This window comes from Prionailurus viverrinus, chromosome D3 (genome assembly GCF_022837055.1).
Source record: "Prionailurus viverrinus isolate Anna chromosome D3, UM_Priviv_1.0, whole genome shotgun sequence".
Classification (NCBI taxonomy): domain Eukaryota; kingdom Metazoa; phylum Chordata; class Mammalia; order Carnivora; family Felidae; genus Prionailurus; species Prionailurus viverrinus.
The window spans coordinates 93,114,828-93,120,827 of record NC_062572.1 but is presented as its reverse complement, the minus strand read 5'-3'; the positions used below and the strand labels follow the sequence as shown (position 1 = coordinate 93,120,827).

At 58.2% G+C, this 6,000-nt stretch overlaps 1 protein-coding gene across 5 annotated transcripts in view; it reads left to right on the top strand.

Annotated features, from left to right (window-relative positions):
- Window positions 1-235: 235 nt before the first annotated feature.
- The window catches only part of ZNF516 (zinc finger protein 516), a 129,367-nt gene continuing 123,602 nt past the window's right edge, over window positions 236-6,000 (top strand). For 2 of the 5 annotated variants that reach the window (XM_047827993.1, XM_047827997.1), the window contains exon 1: window positions 3,981-4,046. The gene's annotated coding sequence lies outside the window, so the exon portion shown is untranslated. Of the gene's footprint in view, window positions 338-655; window positions 755-3,980; window positions 4,047-6,000 lie in introns of those variants that run through there. The other 3 variants (XM_047827994.1, XM_047827995.1, XM_047827996.1) reach the window with 3 other exon arrangements.

Sequence of the window (6,000 nt, the reverse complement as noted above, 5' to 3'; positions counted from 1 at the left end):
TTTCCTACAGGGCAGACCATTCCGTGGCTGGGGGAAGCCTCGGGCCTGCGCCCGGCCGCCGGGGCCCGGCCCCCTCCCCCCGCCGCGCAGGCCCCCAAGCCCGGCCGGCGCCGGGGTCCCCGCGGGGCGGGCGCGTCCGGGGCGCGCGAGGGCGGCGCGGGGAGGGGGCAGGGCGCGTGGCGGGCCCCGCGCGCCCTCGCGCGTCCCCCGCGCCCGGGCGCAGCTGGCGCGGTCGGTCTAGTGCAGCGCTCGGCTCCGCGCCTCGGGCGCTCGGCTTCACCTTCAGAGGCGCGGGGCGTGCGCGTCCTCCTCCCCGGGCCCGCCGCCTCCCGCCAAGGTAGGGGCCGGGGTGGGGGTGGGGGTGGGGGCGCCGCGGGGCCCGCGAGGGGCGGGGGCGCGGGGCCCCGGGCCCGGCCGCGCCGGGGACCCCGGTGTGCGCCGCGGGGGTGGGGGGCGGGGAAGGGGCTCCCGGGCGCGGGGAGGGCGGCTCGGCTGCCCTGTGGGTAGTTGCTCCGCTCCGCAATTCCAGGAGTGGGAAGATGCAACTTCGGGCGGCGAGGCGAGCGCTGGGAGGTGGTTTTTACCGCAGTGGAGGGGCGGGGTGGGGGCCGGGTGGGAGCGCGGAAGAGGCTCTGGCTTTGTACACTTCGTCAAAGGCGACGCGGGAGGAGGGGAGCTCGGATGCGCTCTCCATCCATTAGGAGACAAAGAGCAAATTGCCTTACTTTAAAGTAAAACGCTCTGGCTAATGAAGGTGGGTGATGGGGCTGCGGGGCCCGAGGAGCCGCTTCAATTATTAAGGGTTTGGCTGATGGGATCGATGCCTGTAGGCACCGAGGGCTGCTGCCTCGGGTACGTGTTTGCGTGTGTGTGTGTGTGTGTGTGTGTGTGTGTGTGTGTTCGGTGGGGGTTGCCTCCCCCCTCCCCTGGCTGCATGCCCATTAGCTGGGAGCGTATAAGTGACCCTAACATTAAAGAAGTAAGGGCGCCTGGAAGGGAAGTTAGGGTGGGGGTGGGGGGCGATGGTTCTCTCAATGACCATGAGGGGTAGGGAGTGGGGTCAGGGTGGCAGGGACTCCTCGGAGTCGCACCCGGCCTGGCGGGGGTCGGAGTGGGGGTGGGGGAAGTATTGATCGCGATATATACCCGGGTATATACGAGAAAAGAAGAATGCTGTGGGGCGTGTGTGTTGGGGGGGGGGTGCGGTGGTTGGAAAAGCGCCTCGTCTGCCATTTCCAGGGAGAACTAACACAGTGAATAGTTAGGATCAGTATTTAGAATAAACCGCCTCGTCAAGTTTTAAAGAAACTTTGTATGAATAAGTTTGTTAAAAGCCAGCCGAGTTGGGTATTTAAAACAGCGGTTTATGGAGGAGGCTGGTGTGCGGCGACAATCAGCGGTGGTAGGCAGGGAAGCCGGTGGAGCCCTGCAATTAGGGACCGGAGAGACCCAGCCTTTTAGCCGAGAATGTGGGTCTGTAAGTCAGCTCCATTTATTATCCGCGTTAATAAGCTCTCCGCAGCAGACCGGGATCAGACCGGGAGCTTCTGGGGTGTGTGTCTGCATTTTACTCATGCTGCTGGCTTACTGATAAAGAATTACTTGGTCTCCGGGTGTGCAAAGATCAACTTGCTCAGCCCTCTTTTTAAATATATTCATTCTGTGCCTTATTTAATCCAGATGCACAAAAAGCCATTTGCTGCTTCATTGTTGGTTTACATTTTTTGAAAAGGCGACCGGTGTAACCTGTGGAATTTGAAATGCAAATAGAAGCCTGTGGGAGTTGAGGCAGAACAAATCAGCATTTATAAAGTGAAAAAGATTTAATGTCTTTGAAATCATTGCAGAGGAAAAAAACTAGAGGGGGGGGTGATTTTTCAGGGAGTGAATTGTGACGTCAGGTCTTTTTGGAAAAGATGTTATTTTTAAGGTCTGAAACCCGGGTATGTAAAGTGCTTACAGGAAAAACAGATTACAAGATTAACATCTGTTAACATGATCGTTTATCTCCAGCCAAAAATAGGTCAGTTCTTTCTTAAGGAAACACGATTGCTGGCGCATGCTTAAATAATAAAATTAAAATAATGAGTTGCATCAATGAGGGCCGGCATTTGTTATAATCTGATCTGTGAAAAACATTTTTTAATTTCGAGATCAGTAGAGGTCAAAATCTCTTTTGGGCGTTGAGAACAACTCTTCGCTCTGCGTCCACCCCCCGGATGACCCCCTCCTCCTTACTCCTCGCTCCCTCTCCGCCCCCATCCCGGACTGCTAATTTCCCTTTTCATCCATTGTGGAAGTACAAAATATATTTAAATGGATATTGTCTGACGCCCCCGTCGTTAAAGAAAGCAAACTCTCCGCGCAGATGGCTAACTTTCAGGGCTCTGCTGTTGTTTTACCATTAAATGAAACGGTAGGGAGGGAAGGAAAAAAAAAAAAAAAAAAAAAAAGGAAACAGCCTTGCAAAGTCTCCCTGCCCCCTGGGTGTGAGTGACGGCCCTACCGGCCAATCCGGAGCGGCTTTCTCCATCCCGGAGGTAATTTGGGGTGTGAGTGTGTGTGTGTGTGTGTGTGCGCGCGCGCGCGCGCGCGTGCATGCGCCCATGTGTATGCACACTGTTAAGTGCGACCAGCCCCGCGCATCCGCAGGCTCCTGATGTGCACAGCTCTGTGCTGTAGACGTGGACACGCTTGCATCTGAGTCTGGACAGCTAGATGGGCGCGCAGCAGTCCAAAAGGAGACCCTGCCCCCTCTGCCCTCCTGCAAAGAATGGGCGGTAAGAGGCGCTTTCGGATTCAAGTCGAAACCTGCAAATGGGGAAGAAAAGAGGAGTGATATGATTATGCTTCTCAGCAACCGGGGACTCGAAATGTACGGTTCCTTCCGTCTCGTTCCCACGCGACGGGCGCGCCCTCGCGCGCCCGGGGTCCGGAGCCCACTCGCCCGGCGCAGAACGTACAGAAAAGTGGGATTATGGAAATTGGTGTGAATTGCGTAGAAAAGTGAAGGACAGCGTGTACCTTACAACTTCGTATTTTATTGTCTCCCTAGAAGTTCATACTTAGTCCATGGCAAATTCTAGAATGTGACCCACTCACGGTCAGTGAAAAGTTCTGCTGCCCACCCGACTTGTGAGCGCGGAGAGCCTGCCGGGTCTCCACCGCACAATGGGCACATTCACGGGCGCAGTGCGTCACGGGCCGCCCCACGTTTCGAATCAGCTTAATCCGGCACCAACTTCCCCCGGAATACTGGTAGTGATGTGTGGAAGTGTACGGACCAGACCTGGTCCTGTAGCATCTCTCCATCCGTGTCGCAGATGCTGTGCCGCTTCATTCCGGGGTGGATGATGCAGCTGCATCGGACGGGTTAAGGACCCACGTGTGACCCCTCCTTCCCCGGAGACCCCTTCAGGGAGGCCCCTGGGAGGGACTCCGCGTCCCGCCCTCGTCCGCGTAAGGGGTGCCCGGCTGCCGGGCCGCACCGAGGTTACCCCAGGGGTCCATGGGCGACCCCAGGCCGCCTTCGTCGTACCCCGGCAAGAACCCAACTCAGTTACAAGGTAGCGCCCGGCCCCGCGCTTCCTGCTCCGGCCATTTTCGGCCCCCAAAACCTGAGTTCGATCCGATTCAGCGCCCCTCCCCCCCCACCTCCTCCTCTGAACTCGCGGATTGAGAAATGGGCAGCAGGGGGGACGTGTCTCCGGATTAAATCGTTCCTATTTCTGTATCCTGGCGTGCGGCCTTGGGCCCGGGGCGCCGCTGGGGGAGGCGGGGCGGGGGCGGGGCGGGGGCGGGGGGATTTACCTGCCCGCCCCGGGGGCGGGGGCGGTGGCCGCTTGTTGCTGGGCTGCCAGGGGGCGGGCTGTGGGCGGGGCGGGCAGGGCAGCGAGGTGGGGGAGGGCCCGGCCCGCGCCCCCGCCCCCCGGCGCCCGCCCCCCGCCCCCGTCATGTGGAGCGGACGTCACTCGCCTGCACTGTAACCCAAGAAGTGAAAGAGACGGGGACCCACGGCCCAACTTCGCACCGTAACAAAGGCGGGGGTCCGTGCGGGCCGGAGAGGGACGAGCTGGGGAGGGAGCGGGCTGGGGGTGAGGGGGCCAAGGAGGTGGGGCAGCCGGGCGGGGAGTGGGGGGAACCGGGACGGGGTGGGGGGGGGCGGTTCTGCGCAGGGCGGGGGACGGGGGCGGGTCTCTGCTGGGCCAGACGGTCGGGGTCTCCGCGGGTGGGGCGGGTAGTGAGGTCTGGCTGGGGTCGGGGGGGGGGTCTCCGCGGGGCTGGGGTGGGGGGGGGGGCCTTGCAGGGGCCGAGGTCTGCGTGGGGCCGGGGCCGGGAGTGGGCGGGGGGGGGGGTGTCTGGCCCGGTCCGGGGTGTCTCCGCGCGGGCGGGGGGCGGGGGTCTGCGCGGCGGCGCGGGCCGCGCTCCGGGGGCCAAAGCGAGGCTGAGGCCGAGGCCAGGTAATTGGTTTCTATTTTAAACTTCACTTTGTTCTGGCGGAGGTGGGGCGGTGGGAAAGGCGTGGCCCCCGAGGACGATTACATAAGCATTCACACCTGATTCGGTCCCGGCCAGGGCTCCGCGCGCGGCTGCGGGTGGGCGGCGCGGGGGCACCGGCCGCGGTCCCCGCGAAGGGCTGCCGCGCGTGGGTGTGGCGCCCTGCCTGCGTGGCCTCTTCCCGTCCGGGCGGCGAGCAGCCCGCGTAGACGCGGGGGCCTGTTCCTGGAAGCCCAGATGTGCCCGAGGGCGTGGGGCCGGCCTGCCGGCGGGGTCCTCTGCGTAACAAAGGGCAGGGGCTTCGGGACCCGACTGCAAGTCACAAAAGGAACTTTGGACCGTGGTCTTAATTAAACATGCGGGAGGGGGGGAGGCATTTCCCTCGTGAACCTGCCATTAAGTCTGCAATCCTGGTTAAAGATGATTTAAAAACTGGTGGCCCTCCATCCTGTGGCTGTGTAATAAAATGCCGTTAAAGTACTGACCCCAGTGGAAGCGAGGCTGGATCTTCCCCCAGCAGGATCCTCTCCAGATTATTTTTTAAGCCGCCCTATTAATATGATTGGAGTATTTTGGTTTAGGAATGTAAGAGCTACTTTAAGGAACCAGGCATGCATGCTATTTGATAGGAAACTTTCTGCTGCCGCGTAAAAAAGCTCACTTTATCATTTGTTTGTGCCTCCTTCATTTTCTCTTACATTCTTTGATTGTGGCGTCAAAATAGTTGTGCTATTTATGTTTACACAGACCCGCTAGAATTAAATATACCACATGCCTCTGCTCTGCATGATTCCGAGCTTCCTTCTCCTGGTAAAATTGGGGAGCGAGTTTGAGCGAGCTGGCCTGGAGCCTGGGGCTGGCAGCGGGTTACCGGAGGAGGACATCTTTAGTTTCACTAGGCCTTGCAAGAAGGGGCCCTGAGCAAGCCTGGAGGAGTTAGAATTAATTCTGATGGCATTAGAATTTTCACGTGCCGAGATACAAGCATATCAGTCTAGTATTTTTCTTAGTTCTTTAGTAGGACTTTGTTTTCTTAAATTAGCTAATTTGAATATGCTGAAACAGAGTGCATTAACATTCTTAAAAAAAAAAAAACACAAAATCCCAAGGGATGTGTAATAAAACTAACCCAGAGCAGTGGCACTGCCCCTCTCGAAACAAAGCAGCCCGTTGGTAGGTACAGGGTTCAGCAGTGGAGAGCGAGAGGGGTGTTGCTTATTTTTATTTCTGAAAGCTTTTGTTAAGAATCATCTTCCGAACTGGCTTGGTGTGCTGCAAAACGCACCAGATCAAGAACGTGTAACTATGGGTTGTGTAACTGATATTAGTTGCTGAGGAGTATACTTTACATCATTGGTGTTAATCCCACCGTTATTTGTAAACAACCTTTAAAGTTGACTGGCTAATGTAGAGATTGAAGTTTTCCTGGGACTTTGACATCCTGCGTGTCTAACTTTGTAAGGTGATGTCTGTCCCAGAGGCCATCGTGGAGGGAAGAGAATG